Below are 18,788 nucleotides of genomic sequence, written 5' to 3'. Positions count from 1 at the left end.
CAATACCCACAGAGCCAGGCGCGCGCACTATGCCCCGCTTGCCCGACCAAAGCTACCCGGCATGGACCGCCGAGCCGGGTTGCCCAGGTACGCGTCTTGTATGCCTGGCCCCATGTACGAGCCATCTAAGACGGACACAACACACGGCCAGTGGAGCGATCGCAACGCATGAACCGCTTGTCGTGACCGAACGAGCCTGGTATGGGGCGTACACACTGACAGGCGAGCTCGGCCAGGCTCTGGCATGTGGGCTTGTGGACGCCCCATGCCACCCAGCAAGGTCGCTCGATCTTCAAGTTCTACACGCCGATGTTGTAGATAAATCAAAAGAAGGTCAACATGGATACACGGCCAAGGTCATAGAAGGTTACAATTTCATCCAAGAGTTTCTGACCGTCAAAATTGATCTAGTCTTCAATGAGGTGATCCATGTAAATATCTTCTCTGTCAGCACAAGTCTCCCCAGAGTTAATGAGGCTTTGGGTACTTCAAGGAGCTTCCGATCGCCTAGTCCAGCATCGTAAAGTGTCCTTACTCGATCTTTTTACATGCACTGCCACAGCCTGGAAACCAGAAATAGTAGGAGCTCATCTCGGACTACTGTTCCCGTGCATGCTTGTGAACCATCCATGTAAGGACACCTTACTAGTGCCATATTGTGACAAGTAAGTCGTTAAGATTCACTCATTTACTTTGAAACATATAAATGACCTTGTGGTTTCACCTCATCAATGCTAATTTCTTCTCTTTTTTTGCGCAGCGACCGATATTGGATCGTAATCACGCTACTACCGACGCAGGGCTTGGCTTATTTCTTCGATTCGATGAGACACCCTAAAAAGCAATGGACCAGATTGAAGAAGGTTCTAAATGATGCTCTAGCCAAGTGTAAGAACTACAACCAGACGATAACAGATCATTCTGAATTTAAGTTCTTCACTAGCGCTTGTTGCTATGGAAAACCAAATGTCAAATCCTCTCATAGGTCTTGCTATTGTGCCATGGCCATCATGTACGACTTTTTGAAGAAAAGCAAATATTTGCAAAAACATAGCCAGACCGTCAAGTGGTCCGAAGAGATGGAGAGGGACATAGACATAGGGGAATTATTAACAGAGTATGAGCGCATCCAAAAGGTGTTGGCCAAAATCATTAACAAAGAGGTTCTAAATGAGGACGGAGAGCATAATTGGTTCGATGCCAAAAGTTGGCATGCCAATATTTAGCAAATGTCAAATGTTGGCTACCAACTTTTCTTGTCAATTTCACAAAAAGTTGCCAAATTTTGGTGACTTTTGATTTTGCCAAATGTTGGCTTGCCAAATATTGGCAATGCAGAATGTTGGCATCAAACCAATTATGCTCGGAAAGTTCCACTACGAGCCAGAGCGAGATGAGAAATGACTTCACCGTGTTGAAGACATATTGCGGAAATCGATTGCGAGCGAATAGTCAAGTTGATACATACACCTCTTCAAAACAGCGTGATTCGTTGTTCATTATATGAGTTGAGACATGCATGTTTATTTGTTGCCCTGCACTTCGTATACTATATGTTTGCTCCATTAATGCTCTTAATTATTGTATCACCATTGTAATATGATTGTTTGAATGCTAAGACAATATTCTATATATGTAATGCAATGGGATGATCAAGTGCAAATCATTGCAACAATGCCATTAAAATGCTACCACGACAACAGAATAACGTTGTCGCGGCAGCAATTCTTCTATATGCCTAGATCACTACCAATAGCGAGCGGCAAAGGTGCATGCCAATGCTGCTACGCACGACAGTGGCGAGCAGAGACCAATGCATCACTCGGTAGCTACAATAGTCGTGGTGGGCGGTACAACCCGCCCGCCACTACAATAGTGCAACCAGTGGCAGGCCCTCACCCGCCACTGATGCCATCTTAGCAGTGGTGGGAGGTCCGTAGCGGGCATCCCTGAGAGCCTTGCCCGCCACTGCTAGGCATTCCTGCAGTAGTGACTTGGTGTTGGCACCGTCTGTCTGCACCGAGGGAGTGGAAATGAATGCATCTGCTTCTACTCAAGGCGATGACTAAAGACGTAGAAATGGGTGAAAAATCATATTTTATTAGGATTATCTAAGAAACGAAAATGAATGCCAACATCTAGGTGGCAATACTCGACCGCCAATATGGAGTTTATCAGTTTGAGTCATGGAAAGAAAAACAAGAGAAGAAAAGAAAGAAAATGGAAGAAAGAAAAGAAAATAAATAAATAAAAGGAAAGAAAAGCAAAGTAAAGAAAGAAAGAAACTCAGAAAGAAAGAAAAGAGGAGACTAAAGATAGGAAAAGAAAGAAAAAGGAAAGAAAAGCAAAGCAAAGAAAGAAGGAAAAGAAAGAGAACAAAAGAAATAAAAGGAACGAAAGAAAAGAAATAAAAGGAATTCCCCCCTAGCGTTTCTACTTGGCCACTAAGCAAACATTTGGGCCCGGGACTTGGCCCAAACTCCAGCCACACCCATTTCATCCCCAAATTTTGAAGCCGTCACATATAACCCTAGCTCCCCTTTATACCTTGCATCCTCCTCCGCCGCCGCCGACCCCGACCTTACCTTCCATCGCCGCCTCCAATTCTCAACTCTGCCAACCATCGGCCCCTCCTTCCCCCGGCGCACCTCCTCTCCCCTTATCCTCCTATCTTCGCCCCATCCGAGCTTCCTCGCCGAAGCCTCCCAAGATCCTCCCACCTCCCTCGACACGTCCTCCCCGTCGCCGAGCTCCACCGTCGTTTTGAGATCCGCCTACCACCCTGGTTGCACCCGCCACTCTCATCGTCGTCACCGCCCCAAGGTAAGCCACCATTTTTCTTTCAAATTTTAATGCCTTTTGTGGATTTGTGATGGTGATGAATGGTTGTATGGTTGTGACGTACATCATATATGCGAAGTGGTTGCAATTTTTTGCTTGGTTGCAAATTTTCATGTTCGTATGAAATGTGATTTCATAAATGAGAAGAGAGATGAGGGAAAAGAGAAGAGATAAAAGGGAAGAGAGAAGAGAGAAAAGGGAAGAGGAAATAGGGAGGAGAGAATAAATATAAGAAGAGAGATTGAGATTTGCTATGCAAATTTTGTATATGTCAAAACTGCATATGCCATTGCTAATTTTGCTATGTCAAGAAACATTGTATGACATTGCAATTGTTTCCTATTGCTATTTTTTATATGTAAAGAGACATGGTATGCCATTACAAAATTGTCTTGTAAAGAAAATTTCAGTGTACAATTTTGATATGTAAGTGTTTATGTGTGTATGTGTGAGTTATGAAAAATGAGTTGTTTGGCTAAAAACCACTGTGTGTGTGTGTGTGTGTGTGTGTGTGTGTGTGTCGTTCAAAACAGTTTCTGTTTAAGTGTGATCTTTTTCTTGTATGACATGTCGAACTTTGTTGCAATGTAAAACCTTTGTGGTGGTGAATCTTTAGGGATTGATCGTTCTTGCAGGCCTTTCAACAGGAGAGACACCGGTCTTTGTCCCCGACCATGCTTCAAGGGTAATATCTCTATTCATGTGTATGTTCATTTATTTTTTACATCACCTAGTCAAGTAACATAGATGTATCCCATTTCTCGGGAGTTATATCATAAATATGCAAGTATTTGCATATTTATAAAAATACCCTTTCAAATTGTTTATGATTTTTGGACAACGAGGATGTATAGATTGGGCTTGTTTCCATGATCTCCTCCATTCCAAGACAAAGTTTCAATAGCATCCCCCTGTTGTTATCAGAATACTCATTCTCTTGTCTTGTTGTCAAGATGTGTACACTACTACAATGCTGCTAAATCAGCCAAATGGTTATTCAGTGCGTCCGGGTCAGTGATCACAACCCGCATCACTGGCCAGCCAAAAAACTGGTCTGTGTTGACTCACAACTGATGACTGGAGCATTAGTAATGTAATTTAGAGGACATCATCACTAACCAGTACTTCACAATTGACCGGTCAGTGACAAAAATCCATTTCTGCACACATGCTGACAAAACAAATCAAAACAAATACTAAAAAAATTTCAAAAAATTCCAATTTTTTTGTGTGTTGTAGAGAATTTGATGCATGAGATTCGCTCCAATTTTCAAATCATTTGGACATATGAGGAACTCTCGGCAAAAAAAAACAAATTGGGAGTCTGTAAAAATGTTTACTGTTCATGTACTGTTTTGGTCCGATTTGTCTTTTTTGCTAAGAGCTGCTCAAATGTCCAAATGACTTGAAGTATGGAGCGGGCCTCATGCATCAAATTGTCTACCGTACAAAAAAGATTTGGAATTTTTTGAATTTGTTTTGAATTTTTGACGAATTTTTTTCTAACCGGGCGCAGATGAGCCTGTGTACCAAAACGCCCTACTCAGTCAGTGGTATCTTTAGAAAAACACCCCAAAAATAGCAGAATCCCAATTCAAATACGAATAGTTGAGCCACATATACACATGCTTGTAATCAAACATAGAACTAGGAAGACTATATGAAGCACAACAAGAACATCACTAACATACAAATCAAACTCGAACATTATGAAGCATGACAAACAAAAATATCACTAAGTCGTAAACTAACTCGCAATGTGCTCTACATCACCGTCGATGCATGTGACCATCAGTTACCCATGCCTTCACACGATCTAAAAGGTTCATACAACCATGTAAACCTCTAATCATCAACTTCAAAATTGAAATGATGAACTATAGAGAATAGAATGTTAATCAATAGAAAGTTAAATAACCAAGTTAAAATGAATGAATTGTGTGCACATGTTGACATTGTGTAAAACCAAATGAACATACAAGTGATATGGCTATTACAATTTATAAGTTTGATAGAACATACTCCTTCCGTCCGAAAAAACTTGTCCCTGAAATGGATGTATCTAGCACCAAGTTAGTGCTAGATACATCCATTTGAGGAACAAGCTTGGGACAAGTTTTTTCGGACGGAGTGCTAGATACATCCATTTGAGGAACAAGCTTGGGACAAGTTTTTTCGGACAGAGGGAGTACAAGTGACATGATTGTTTAGTTTACAAAATTCGACAAGGGTCAAAAGATTGTCATATTGCATCGCCTCTAGAGGTCGCATACGTACATTGAATTAAGATGAAACAAAACCGAAGTTGTTCAATTTGGTGAGGAGAACAACTTTCTTGTTGGGCAATTTTTCTTTTAAATCCATCTTGAGGGCTGAATAAGCGACGCCATACACCAGACTAATGTTTTGTGCCTCAACTATGTTGTATTCTAACTTTGGAGGTATGCGATTGTATGGAATCAGGCGGTTGTATTCTAACTTTGGAGGTTGCATATTACCTCGGATGGAGATGGCCTATAAACTAATGTTTTGTGCCTCAACAATGTTGACAACTTTCATGTATTGATCAACCCTTCAGAAATGGACCTTAGGTTTCACCAATGATATTGTGTGTGTGTGTGTGTGTGTGAGAGAGAGAGAGAGAGAGAGAGAGAGAGAGAGAGAGAGAGAGAGAGAGAGATACTAACTGAGATATGTCCATGGTGATGTCCGACAGAGAAAAGCGAGGAGATAGGTTGATGGCTGCCGAGAAACCCATCATCAAGGCACATCACCTTGGCAATGACAACATCGAGGTGCGTCTCTTTTCTCCCATGTTGTTTTGTTCAGGTCAACTTTGTTTCCAGTTTAGTATGAGCAACATATACTGAATGACCTCTTCATTCTTGCACGCTTTGTAGTACTACACATCTCCTATTACGAGCATGATGTCCATGATGAAGAACAAGGTCACGCAATACCGCAGGTTCAAGAAGCGCGTGATCAAGGGGAGGTCACGTGTGGTGATGTGAAGACACTACAGGTGAGCGATGAATTATGTGTGATACAGACTTACATAGATGTTGTTGATGGTGTTGAGATCTGTGGTGTGAACCACGGTTGTGTTCTATGTTCAGGGCAACTATAGCTGGATCCCGGAGGGTTGGGCAATGGAGATAAGGGCTGAAGGGGAGGGGGTGAACAAAAAAATATTCAAGGTATGTAAAACAAACAAAAAATGCACTTGTTTAATAAGTTTCCAGCAGGTGGTGAATAGCTAGATTATGTAGCTAGCCTTGGCAAACTATATTGTTTGGACACTTTTTGCAACAGAAAATGTCTGACATTTCATATTTCATTTTGTAGAGCCTTATTTATACATTCATCCAAGATGTAGTAATGATTACAACCACGACAACGACATTGCACACATACACCTCTTTTCTTTTTCTAAAAATGATTTGGTATGGATGGATCATTGTATTTAGTTATATTATGTGTGAGAAATTAAATGGCTAATATAACAGATAATTTTTTTTTATCTTGGAATGCACCATTGGTCAGATGAGAACCAAGCAAAGATACTTGTTCATCTAAGCAACTCACTAAACTTGAACATATCCTCATGCAGTTCTTCGTCCATAAGTCCTCCGGTGTGCGATTTACAAACAAAGATGATGTAGAGGCCTTTGAAAAAATAGTACGAGTGCCAAAGATGCCACTGCCATCCAAAGAAGATGGGTCTAAACAAGATGTGTCTAAACAAGACGTGCTGCTCTTTGAAGAACCAATAAAAAAGAGGAAGACCCCCAGAGCCTGCAAAGACCCAGACGCAGTAGAGTGCGACACGAGCTCTCAGGATAACGTATGTACATCTCTACATAGCACCACATACATACATACTTCTAGTGTGATCTTAATGCTATAAATTCTCAAGAATTGGCTAACATTCAGTCTTATGTATTATAGATGATTGCACAGCTTGACTTCTATACCGAGCGTTTGTCCGCTGGATGGGTGAAGGAAACCTACTTCAGACCAGACGACAAAAAAAAGAAAGACACGGTATATATAAACATGTCATATTGGCCTATTTTTTTGTTAAAATGCATGCAAATTGCGAACACACGCTGTGCTTATATATTTTTCTTCATTGGTTTCAGTTTTCTATTCTTTAACTATCCTTTTGGTCTTCTGCAGTATTTTACCGACCCTTCTAGTTCTGAGTATCTCGTGTTCCGTACGAAGAAGGATGCAACGAAATACTTCTGGACTGGACAACGTCCTAAAGATTCCTGGAAACCGACACAGAGTGTCACCAAGAAGTACAAAGACTTGCTTGGTAATTGTTGCTCCTGTTTTTTCACAACTCGTTGAGTAGTATTGTTCTCGCCAAAGTTTCATACAATGAGACTCATTAAGTACATCTGAGAAGATATCTAGTGCTTTCTTATCTTTTTACGGTGCTTCCATGCAAACCCACATTTCTGAATTTTCTGATAAAGTTGAGACAAGATGTATCTAAAGTTCCCACAGAGTTTCATTTCAAAACTTGAGCCATATATAAATAAACAAAAATAAAAATGATGTGAATTGTGCCAAACATATAATATTCACAACAAATCTGAACTGTGTACTTTTATCTTTCTTTCTGTTCTTGAGTTGTGAATCAAGTTTGGTCTTCAAATTATGTATCATGACTATTGCACCATGTCCCAAGGTTGTCTTTTTTATATACAAAATAATTCTTTTAGATTGTGCGTTTGCTCTTAGTAGATAGTGGAGAAATACCGTCAAGGAGGAAGCATCAGGAAAAAATGATGATTTTTTGGGAGCACGTATAGGACGTGCACTCAGGCACTAATAAGATCATAGCTCATCCTTCTTTTTACAAAATTGCTTCCATTTCATTATTCTTTCCCCTCTCTTTTTTGCGGGGGATTTCATTATTCTTTCCATCCTACCTATTAATTTGACTTTTTTTTACAGTTACAGATGCAGATGAAAAAGACCTAGTTGGTCAGCATGAGCCCAAGGAAAAGAAGCCTAAGACTACAAGCACCGAAGCCGACGAGGCAATGACCTGCTCACAGGTTAGACTGCTAGGAATCAATCAAGGCCAAGAGAAAAATTGAAGAAAACCAGAGTGATCAATGGCAGCATTTTTCCGGCTTAAAAAAAGAGAAGGAACACTGCCGCTGCGAAGCTATTTCCACCTTGTGCTGTGAACTTAATTATATGGTGGGTTTGTCGTGAAACTTGCAACCAAAGGGGACAGTGGTAGGAGGTTTTTGTCCCATTGTCCGAGTCCGAGTATGCGATTGGACCTCCTCGGTGTGTTGAACCTGTTTCCTTTTTTCTATTTTTGCTTTTGTGTTTTACTTCCTGAGAACCTAGCCTTCCTAGAATTGTGAATTGTTTAATTCGTGCCGAAATATATTTGGATTTTCTCTGATTTTACTCGTTTCCTGAACTATAATCGTCTATACGGCATTACATGGCTCTGGTTCTGGCAGACAGGAAGGTTGCAACAACGAAACATCATAAGCATTTAAGCATTATAAGGATCTCAAGCTGTCGATCAAAAGGAATTGTGTGTGCATTTATAATTTATATGGATGAGTGTATGTATGTGCGTATGAGTGTATATGTATGTACTGCGTTTAAGAGAAAAGTAGTTATCCATTTCGTCGGGTGTGATTATGACATACAACACGCCAGCACTATCTTGGTTGTGGATGCGCACTAGCTTTTCAGGCAGATAAAAGTTCCAGCCGCCACAGCTCTCCTCCTCGTTTTCCTGCCGACCGCGACCATGACGACGACCACACGTCAAGGGCATGTGTGCGTGTGTGATTATCTCTGCCAGAATGAAGGTGAGCGCGATCTTGATCTTGCCGCAGTACTCCTCCTTGACGACCTGGTGCACGCCCGGCGGCAGGATGCACTCCTGTAGCACCGTCTCCAGAGGGATGCTCTGGAAAATGTTCAGTGCATTACATACATGATACATGTCAGTTCAGAACGCTTCGAGGACTATGACACTTCTGCCATCTTGTTCTGATGAGAGTAGAGGCTTGTGTGTGTCTGGTTAGCTACTGAAGAAATCGGAGTCGTCAAGGCCCTTTGCGAAGACAAGCAGGACCTCTAGCTTCATGCATTGAACGATGGGAACCTGGGGTAGGTGCACCCATTTTTTCCCAAAAGAAAGTAATTGTAAACATGGTCGAAATCATGATTTGTTTTAACAACAAACCTGGTCAAGCATTACACTCGCACTTTTTTTAGAGGTAATATCATTGATAGTCATAGAACTTGCGCTGGATGTCCAGTTTGGTGCTAAAACTTGTAAAATATGGATTTCTGGTCATCTAACTTGTTGATTGGTGCAAATACGGTGCTTTCTACTGTATCCCGGCATACACCCTGCCTGCATGGCATGTCGGCGGCCCACATATCAGTGGTCAGGAGTTAATTTTTCCAATAACTTCCTAGATTTTTAAATCTACACTACTATTAAACAAGAGAACATGGTGGACGAAAACTCTGCCAGGCCCACGCTCGCGCACAAGGGAAACAATCAAACAACCCACGTCCAATTTATATGGAGAGGAAAAAAAAACAATCGCAAAAGGAAACCACACGTCCGTTCCGCATGCATTGTTCAACAATACAGAAAGAAAGTTGCTAAATTAGCGGCAACTAATTTATTTTCCCCCGCCGCCGCCGCCGTTCCACATTGCCATCTAGGCGTACATGTTAACCCGTGGCATCGCTGCCCTGGGCAGCTGGCGAGGCACCTGACTACCACGGCGATGACAAGCTCTTCGGCGACACAGGTGCCGCGCCCAGACTAGCTGAACTCTATTGTCATCCAGACGTCCAGGTTTACATGCGCCATCGCTGCCCTGCGCAGACGGCAAGGCACCAGACGACGGCCGCAACGACGAGCTCTTCGTCAAAACAGGTACCGCCCAGACTGTCTGAACTTTGTTGCCATCCAGGCGTCCAGGTTGACCTGTGCCATCGCTGCCCTGCGCAGCCGACGAGGGACCCGACGACGGGTGCGACGAGCTGACCTGCCCTGCGCCATTCACGTCCGCGCTCTTCGCCAACAAAGGTGCCGCCCAGACTGTCTGAACTTCGCGAGGCTTTTACAGGCCGCCACCACCCAGACTGTCCCGCGCCATCGCCGCACTGCGTGTACGACGACGTCACAGCGCCGATGAACTGCTCCGCAGGTGCATGCTTATTTGCCAACATGTTGCCAGTGTGATCCATTTGATTGATCCTCGTGCTTTTCTGCATATTATAATGATAAAAACATGTTAGCATTCTATAATTTATCAAAAACAAGAATGAATCTTATGGCATGAGCATATACTAACATGATCCCTATTGTACGTACCTGACCTAAACCTGAAATCGTACCATGAAGCCTTGGCAAATGCACATGGTACTGACCTCACCTAAAAGCCTCACCAAGCTGCATATGGTTCACCCACACTCTGAAAGAGACCTAGATGAATAGTATTACAAACTACTACATCCTGTTACATTATGCCAAGTATATTAATGCAAATTGAATTCATTTGGGTAGCAGACCTAGATGAATAGTATTACAAACTATTATATTCTGTAGCATTATGAAAGTAAATTAATGCAAATTGAATTCATTTGGGTAACAGACCTAGACGGGCATTGCGCGTGCAAGATTACTAGAGTTTTTCTTATTGTGCATCAGGTTAGCGATGTGTTGAAACATCAGACTCCACACAGTCCAAGTAAGTTCCCTGTATTTTATTATATTAAGTTTGGATAAAGCAACCTAAGATAGAGTTTGGATAAAGCAAAATAACTAGAGTTTGATAACCAGCAACCTAAGTAGAGTTTGGATAAAGCAAAATAACTAGAGTTTGATAACCAGCAACCTAACTAGAGTTTGGATAAAGCAACCTCACTTGTGCGCGAACAAGCTAGGTGCCTGAATTTTTTATGGTGATATGTCAAATTGAGATGCTTAGAGAATTGGCAATCAAATGTGTAAGGCAACGGCAGCACGCAGATCGCCAAATGTGAAAGCATTATACTAAGTATATTAATGCAAATTGAATTCATTTGGGTAAGCAGAGGCACCACAAGAAAGCTCTCAAGGTAAACAGTTAGTGGGAGTTGAACATAAAACTCTACTATGTCTGTATTCCGGTAACGTAATACTATTCATTCAAAGATAGTTGTATGATAACACTCTTGACATTCACAGGGTTGAAGGACTTCGTATGGCCCCTACCACTCCCAACAGGTAATGATCATAACCCAATCACTCGATTGTTGCTCAACTGCTGAATTGTGTCATGATTTGCAGACCCTAAAGAAATAAAAAGGCGGATGGATAGAGAGCAATATGCACAAAATAGGGATGAAATCAATAAGAGACGACGTGAGGCCTCCGTCTACGCTGCCGGCTCCTGCGCCACTGCTCCTGCTCCTCCCCCTCCTCCGCGGCCGGGCACACCGAGGCCGAGGCGGCGACCGGCGCGCGTGTGTATATGCGGCACCGGCGTTGTATTTGGCGTTGCCCACGACGGTGGGATGCCGGAGGCGTTGGCGCAGCAGCAGCATGCCCAGGGACTCCTTCGCCGTAACCGCCGGGAGCACCGAGGACGGTGGCGGCGGCTTTTTTCCTGAGAGCGGTGGGGAGACAGTGGAAGGGATAAGGTATGTGAAGTGTGTGGGTGTGGAGAACTGAGAGGAGGCAGCGAGGGGCGTGTCCAATTTTTTCTGCATCGATTCCTTTTCTTTTTATTATCACTGGCCTTTTTCATCATTCTTTTTACAGTGATGCTACACACACGACACCGAATGCACGATTTATGCACGACGAGTGAGCTCGGCCTTTTGTTATGTCTGCGAATCTACATTACAACCTCACTTCTGTGGCCGATCCTTGCACGACAGTCAATCCGGTGGTGTGCTACAGTTTTAGTTTATGGTTGGATGTGTAGCATCGTCCAAACATCGTGCAAGAAAGTCGTCTGCATAGCAGCTCTCTTATGTCTGATGCATGGATCAGTACCCTTGGATCAGTTGTCGTGCAAGAATCGGCTACAAACTGTCGTGCGTAAAGTAGTTTTGTTCTGTTTATATTACTTTCTCAGTTAAGATCTTACATTATGAAACGGATGGAGTAGTTAACTAATTTTTCTATTAGAAGTTGACGTATGGGTGCAATCTTTTTACAAGATTACAACGGTTTAAATAAACGTTCTATCATGAACTTTTTGTTGAGGATAAATCATGTAGGTAATTTTGTGGCCTCTTGATGTTAAATTTCATGGAGCACTTATGGGAGATATTTCGACACTCTTGAACAGATATATTTTTGCATCATATCATAATTTCATGGAGTACTTATGAAGTAGCAACTATTTGAAAATTAAGTCGTATTACTTGACTTTACTTTCATAGGGCATATTTAGAACAAAATTAGTTGTTATTTTAGTAGATTGAGAATTGAATAATGATGATATAAGAAATCCGGATCGTTAGGCATGACACACATGCACATGGCTCAATAACAATGACTCACTAAAGAGAAATAAGATTTAAAATGGATGTTTCTATTATAGATTATGATACGTGCGTGCAAATCTACTAGTCATGAAAAAAAGCTTAAGTGAGACTCACTTGTTAGTGAACAGTATATGAGAAAAATGATAAAAATAAATAGGATGGGGCGGGAGACTCGAACCAACGACCATCACAAGGGAACGTATACTAGGTGAACCAGCAGGCCCAACGTGATTTACTGATTTGGAAGGATAACCACTTTTTGTAACCCGTCAGGTAGAACACCTGAGCCTACCAACTCAAATGGGCTATAATCAGTGGAGCCCATTTTGCAACTTTGATTTGCTTTAGAAATTTGTATGTAATTTATGATCTATGTCTAAAAAAATGTTAATTATGATCTCAGTAATGAAAATATATTTATGGATTACAAAAATGTTTGTATAGTTTAGAGTAATCCAAATATGTGTAAAATTACATTTTAAAAATATTATACAAAAACTGTACTACTCATAGATGAGAGAATTTTTTAACATAAAAAAGAAAGCCGCTAGGTCTCGAACCCACGAGGCCGCTACCAACGACACCCTTCACTATTGTCATACAGAAGATGACAAGTAAATAAAAAAGTTTCATATAAGCCTGACTATTATATAAATATTTAATAAAACATAAGTAATATAATTTGTTCAGATATTTGTGTGTTAAAAATATTATACATACAAACGATGATTAGTGAACAACAACAACAACAACAACAACAAAGCCTTTAGTCCCAAACAAATTGGGATAGGCTAGAGGTGAAACACATAAGATCTCGCAACCAACTCATGGCTCTGGCACATGGATAGCAAGCTTCCACGCACTCCTGTCCATAGCTAGCTCTTTGGTGATATTCCAATCCTTCAGGTCTCTCTTAACGGACTCCTCCCATATCAAATTCGGTCTACCCCGCCCTCTCTTGACATTCTCCGCACGCTTTAGCCGTCCACTATGCACCGGAGCTTCTGGAGGCCTGCGCTGAATATGCCCAAACCATCTCAGACGATGTTGGACAAGCTTCTCTTCAATTGGTACTATCCCAACTCTATCTCGTATATCATCATTCCGGACTCGATCCTTCCTCGTGTGGCCACACATCCATCTCAACATACGCATCTCCGCCACACCTAACTGTTGAACATGTCGCCTTTTAGTCGGCCAACACTCAGCACCATAAAACATTGTAGGTCGAACCGCCGTCCTGTAGAACTTGCCTTTTAGCTTTTGTGGCACTCTCTTGTCACAGAGAATGCCAGAAGCTTGGCGCCACTTCATCCATCCGGCTTTGATTCGATGGTTCACATCTTCATCAATACCCCCATCCTCCTGCAGCATTGACCCCAAATACCGAAAGGTGTCCTTCTGAGGTACCACCTGGCCATCAAGGCTAACCTCCTCCTCACACCTAGTAGTACTGAGACCGCACATCATGTACTCGGTTTTAGTTCTACTAAGCCTAAACCCTTTCGATTCCAAGGTTTGTCTCCATAACTCTAACTTCCTATTTACCCCTGTCTGACTATCGTCAACTAGCACCACATCATCCGCAAAGAGCATACACCATGGGATATCTCCTTGTATATCCCTTGTGACCTCATCCATCACCAATGCAAAAAGATAAGGGCTCAAAGCTGACCCCTGATGCAGTCCTATCTTAATCGGGAAGTCATCAATGTCGACATCACTTGTTCGAACACTTGTCACAACATTATCGTACATGTCCTTGATGAGGGTAATGTACTTTGCTGGGACTTTGTGTTTCTCCAAGGCCCACCACATGACATTCCGCGGTATCTTATCATAGGCCTTCTCCAAGTAAATGAACACCATATGCAAGTCCTTCTTTTGCTCCCTATATCTCTTCATAAGTTGTCGTACCAAGAAAATGGCTTCCATGGTCGACCTCCCAGGCATGAAACCAAACTGATTTTTGGTCACGCTTGTCATTCTTCTTAAGCGGTGCTCAGTGACTCTCTCCCATAGCTTCATTGTATGGCTCATCAGCTTAATTCCACGGTAATTAGTACAACTCTGAACATCCCCCTTGTTCTTGAAGATTGGTACTAATATACCCCGTCTCCATTCTTCTGGCATCTTGTTTGCCCGAAAAATGAGGTTGAAAAGCTTGGTTAGCCATACTATCGCTATGTCCCCGAGATCTTTCCACACCTCAATGGGGATACAATCAGGGCCCATCGCCTTGCCTCCTTTCATCCTTTTTAAAGCCTTCTTGACCTCAGACTCCTGGATTCGCCGCACAAAACGCATGCTGGTCTCATCAAAGGAGTCGTCCAGTTCAATGGTAGAACTCTCATTCTCCCCATTGAACAGCTTGTCGAAGTACTCCCGCCATCTATGCTTAATCTCCTCGTCCTTCACCAAGAGTTGGCCTGCTCCGTCCTTGATGCATTTGACTTGGCCAATATCCCTCGTCTTCCTCTCTCGGATCTTGGCCATCTTATAGATGTCCCTTTCACCTTCCTTCGCGCCTAACCGTTGGTAGAGGTCCTCATATGCCCGACCCCTTGCTTCACCAACAGCTCGCTTTGCGGCCTTCTTCGCCATCTTGTACATTTAAATATAAACCTATGTATTATGTTAGCCAGGACTGAATGTTCATATCAACAATTTAAATATTTATATCATTTTAAATTATACAAACATTTTCATAATTCATAAGTACTGTTTTAAGTATTGAAATATTACATGAAGAGTTTTGAAAGTAAGCTATTTCGTTTGTATTAACAATATTTTAACATGAATATTTAAACAATATTTGTCTAACCGAGATCATAATTTACAGACTATCTACAATTTTCTAAAGAATTATCAAAGGTGCAAAATGGGCTGCACTGATCATAGGCCATTTGAGCTGACAGGCCCACGTGTTTTAAGAGGATAATATAGTACGACCTTATCCCTTGAAGTGTCATTAGGCGGGTTGGTTCACGAGGTGTGCGCACCATCTGAAGGTCGCTAGTTCAAATCCCGGCCCCTTTAAATGATTTTTTTTTTCTCTTATACTCCCTCCGTTTTTATTTAGTTCGCATATTAGCTTTGATCAAAGTCAAGCTTTACAAACTTTGACCAAGTTTATATACAAAAATATTAAGATATACAATAACAAATCAACAACATTAGATTTATTATTAAATGTACTTTTACATTGTATAGATTTATTATGATAAATGCCTATATTGTTTTCTATAAACTTGGTTAAACTTTACGAAGTTTGACTTCAGTCAACTCTAATATGCAGAGTAAATAAAAATGGAGGGAGTACTGTTCACTGGCAGGTGGGTCTCATCTGTGCTTTTCTGCGTAATTAAAAAACTTGAGGAAGTTATTTGGAAAGTGATTTCTTTAATACTGTTCACTGGCAGGTGGGTCTCATATGTGCTTTTCTGTGTAATTAAAAAAATTGAGGGAGTTATCTGAAAAGGATTTACTCCAGTCTACTGACATGTGGGCCACTACCAAGCTGGCATGCCACGCAGGCATGGTGTATGTCCGAATACGGTAGAAAGCACTGTATTTGCACCAATCAACAAGTTAGATGACCATAAATCTGTATTTTACAAGTTTTCACACCAAACTGAACGTCCAACGCAAGTTCTATTACCTCTTTCGGTTCGGCAGGGGACGGAGAGAGCATGAAGAGCAGATCGAGGCGAGGCGCATGAGCAACGCGATCAGTTTACCCAGGTTCGGGCCGCACAGATGCGTAAAACCCTACTCCTGCCTTGTGGTTGTATTGATTTCTTGCTCGGGAGCGCTGATTGCTACAGTACACACCAGCAGCTAGCTAGACCGAACGTGAGTGCTTCTGTTGGCCGACCCCCTCTATGTTGCGCATGGGCATCCTTTTATATGCTTAAGGGGTCACCGACAGGTGGCAACATAGACGAGGGCAAAAATGGAAAAAGGCGTGGCGGTGGCACCGCCGCCTACTACAGTGTATCATACCTAACCCTGACGGCAGGGGACAAAGGCATTAAATGCCTGTCTGCGTCACCTAGACGGTGCGGAAAGGGACCGCTAGGGATGCCACTGCTTGCCACGATGGCAATCTTGTCAGCGCCGCTTGCCACCGTGTACCTCTGGCTGCACAGCTTCCCGCCACGTACGCTCTGGAAGGGTCCCATAGCGACACGTTGGTGGATGTGCTGGAGCGCAGGTACAGAGTGGAAGCTTGCCGCGGCAAGTGCCTTGCCGCGGTCGTTGTCTTGTCGCATCCGGGAGCTTGTCGCTCACCGGGCCTTGCCGGGACGCGTGGTGCGTCGCGGTAAGTTCCTTGAGATGCCTTGGTTGGCCTTCCCGGCAAGCTCCTCTTGCCGGGGTCTTGTCTCCTTCCCGACAAGCTCCTCTTGCCGGGGTCTTGAATACTTTGTTCTTGAATGGCTCCAAAGGGACCACGGAGGATCTTGGCGGTCACTCGGCAAGCCTTGCCGCGGGACGCTGCGACTGCCCGTGCATAAGTTCGGGATACTAGGGTACCCCTACTCTAGTACACCGATAGGAGCCCCCGGGCCTGGGCCATACACGGTGCCGAGCGCTGTTGGGCCAGGCCCAAAACAGGGCACGGGCACACGCGGCCTGGGTTACGCCGTGTTTCACTCCGCATCCACCGCGCCCTCCCCGCATGGCACGCGTCGAACGCGGCGTTGTGGGAGAGATCGTGGGCGGTTTCTTTATTAGGAAAGGCGGAACGTCCGCTCCCTCCTCCTTTATAAGCAGGGAAAGCAGGGGTAGTGCGCCCACTCGCCCCCTTTCCACTCCAATCTCAGAAGCCTCCGCCGCGCCCCTGTCTTCTCAAAGCAGCAAGAGAGGAGCGCCCTGCCCCCCCATTGCCACCAGCACCACCAACGCCGTCGACCTCCTCCACCACCTCCACCATGGCTCCGAAAGCCGACAAGGGGAAGGCCGTGAAGTCGACCGAGGCGCAGCGGCTTGCGGCGCTGCGGAAGGAGCGGGCCATCTTCCCCCCAAGCTTGCCGCGAAGGAGCTGAGGGAGTACTACTACCTATTCTGGTCGACGGAGACGCGGGCTCACCCGAGCACGAAGGTACTCCCAGCCACTGCTCATAAACTTGCTCCGAACGGATATCCCTTCTTCGCCGTGTTCTTCTACTGCGGGCTCCGCCCGCCTTTCTCCGAATTCTTTTGCGACATCATGAACACCTACGGCCTCTGCCTCCTTGATTTCACCCCCAATGCCATTCTGACCATGGCAGTTTTCGCACACCTTTGCGAAAACTTTGTCGGAGTCCACCCAAACGTAGCCCTTTTCCGCCATTTCTTCATGCCCCGAGTAGAGAGAGGAGAGCCTCTATCCGGCGGAATCGCCTGGATCTCAAGGGCCGGCAAGAAGGACTCTTATTTGGAGGGAGAGTTCCGCGGCAAGTGGGAGGAGTGGAGAGCAGATTGGTGTTGGATTGTCGAGGAGAACCCGCAACCATTTACCGGTCGGCGCCAAGTAGCAGCAGTACGCGGCAGCGATTGGAGCGACTGGCCCCGGAGGACGATAGGCCGAGGATTGCCGTCACCAGGATCCAACGCCTCAGGCTTGCCGGACTCACTGTAGGCGCCGTTGGCGCAGATTTCCTTCGCCGCCGCATTGCCCCCCTGCAGGAACGGAGGAGGCCCGCCTGGGAGTTCAAAAATGCGGCGGATATCATGAGGCTGCGCCCGGGCCTCAATTACAACTTTATTGTTTTGGAGCTGAATGCGATGCTTCAGGAGCTCTTTAAGTATGACCCAGATCATCCCGAAGTATTTAGGTTGCCGCAGGGCGTCGTCCCGCTGTGCAACAATTCCGCGCTCGACCGCATCCGGGCAATGATGCCGCTGTGCGACTCGCATGGACTTGTGCCAACTTGGCAAGAGCCTGCAGATGAGGTCGTGCAGGAATTCTTCGACAACTTGGTAGAAGTGCCAATCCGCCCCGACAAGAAGAACGGCCTTACTCGCGACACCACCGATGCGGAGTTGAAGCGCATCGCCTCCAGGCTGGAAGAAGCGGCGGCAGCCGCAGCGGCAGGCGAGTTTGGATTCACTTTGGAGGAGGCAGAGGCAGCAGAGGCGGCAAACCGGGCCGAGCGAGAGGAGCTTGCCGGCAAGAAAGAGCTTGCCCGACAAGAGGAGCTTGCCGGCAAGAAAGATATTGCCGGGTGTGACGCCGAGCCGAGCGAGCCCGCCGAGGATACGAGCGGTTCGTTGGATATCAACTCTTCTTCCTCCTCGTCCTCAGACAGCTCGCCGCAAGCTGAGCCTCCATCTCCACCAAGAAGGCGTCTCCGCAAGGCCGGGGACGTAGCGAGGCGGCAGCCAAGTCGACAGTCGCCGCGCCGTGCGAC

General features: G+C 44.4%; 1 long non-coding RNA gene across 1 annotated transcript; it reads left to right on the top strand.

Annotated features, from left to right (window-relative positions):
• The first annotated feature begins 6,789 nt into the window (after positions 1-6,789).
• Positions 6,790-7,848, top strand: LOC123186622 (uncharacterized). Its single transcript, XR_006493676.1, has 3 exons — positions 6,790-6,885; positions 7,021-7,162; positions 7,810-7,848. It is a non-coding gene; the product is annotated as an uncharacterized lncRNA (long non-coding RNA).
• Positions 7,849-18,788: the final 10,940 nt, after the last annotated feature.

Source organism: Triticum aestivum, chromosome 2A (assembly GCF_018294505.1).
Source record: "Triticum aestivum cultivar Chinese Spring chromosome 2A, IWGSC CS RefSeq v2.1, whole genome shotgun sequence".
Lineage (NCBI taxonomy): Eukaryota > Viridiplantae > Streptophyta > Magnoliopsida > Poales > Poaceae > Triticum > Triticum aestivum.
This window is presented reverse-complemented; position numbering and strand designations above follow the sequence as displayed.